Here is a 1,440-nt window from a genome sequence, read left to right on the forward strand (position 1 = left end):
TTCCTCAAGTCTAACATCACACACATTTGTATTCTGTAGAAGTCCAGTTTTTGTGTGTGCTATTTTGTTTAAATGTGTTTGCTTGTTTGTTTGTTTTTGGGTTTTTTGGTTTGGGAAGAAGCTGTGATGCTCTTTGGTGGCTTCACATCCCTCTTTTGTCTAATGTTCGTTAATTACTAACACAATTATTAATAGTGTTAAATATTACTTAATGTGTGTTCCCTGCCTATGTGCCCTGTGAATTTCCCAACTGTGGGACTAATAAAAGTTATTTTATATTATTAAAGTCAGCCCTCTGTTTGTACATATTATGTAACCCTCTGTTCCTCTTTGTGCAAGTGTCAGTTCATTCCTCATGTGCTGCTATGAGTTATTCTGCATGTTCTCCATTCATCCTGGTTCCTTGTTTTGTTTTGTCTGTTTCTCTTTGGACTCTGTTTAACTTTAGATTTATATTACTTCTCGTTTCTTTTTTTAAATACTCTGCAATGTGACTCTACATTTAGGTTTTTACTTCTTCCTCACAACTGTGGAAGACAGAATTGACATCGCTGTGAAATATGACTACTCAAAATGGGTGACATGTGGACATTTTTACGTTGCATCACATTATAAAGAACTGCATTGCTTTGAAGGCTTAGACAGCAATGTTTTAATCTTTATATTAAAGCTTAGAAAACATGGGGTGTTATGTAACCATTTGTCTTAACAGAAAATAATGTTCATTTACTTCACAATTAAATTACTTTACTTTACTTACATGGTATTGGAAAAAACAAAAAATGAACTACCATCAAAGAAACACAGTAAGGCTACACTAGATTATATACTTTAACACAAAGTTAACTTTGTGTGCCAGATTGTTGATGGTTGTTTCAGTTAAAATGAATTAAAATGATAATTGTAAAAAAAACAAACAAACTGCAGATGTGACAGCAAATGGCAATGTGTAATGTCAGGACCCGGAAACATTTTAATAGTTCTCTTAGTTTTTAATATGCAAGTATGTGAAGGTTGTGCAAGTCAAGCATGAGAACAGAGTCACGGCAGATGTGTGAGCAGTGACAGAGAAATAGTAGAAATGAGAAGTGCAAGACAGTTGTGAAGGTGGATGAGTTCAAATACCTAGGGTCAATCTTCCAAAGCAATAGAGAGTGCACAACAGAGCTGAAGAACAGAGTGTAGGCAGGGTGGAGTGGGCGGAGGGAAGTGTCTGGGGTGATTTGTGGCATAATGATAGCAGCAGGGTGGAGTGGGTGGAGCTTACTTTTGAGTGGTTTGAAGGAGGACAAGCAGAGGTTTGACAGAAGAGGATGCCAGACAATCATGATATGCATGATACAGTGGGACAAAAAAGTATTTAGTCAGCCACCGATTGTGCAAGTTCCCCCACTTAAAATGATGACAGAGGTCAGTAATTTGCACCAGAGGTACACTTCA

Source organism: Pundamilia nyererei, unplaced genomic scaffold, assembly GCF_000239375.1.
Source record: "Pundamilia nyererei isolate P.nyererei 1_Seehausen unplaced genomic scaffold, PunNye1.0 scaffold00237, whole genome shotgun sequence".
NCBI lineage: Eukaryota > Metazoa > Chordata > Actinopteri > Cichliformes > Cichlidae > Pundamilia > Pundamilia nyererei.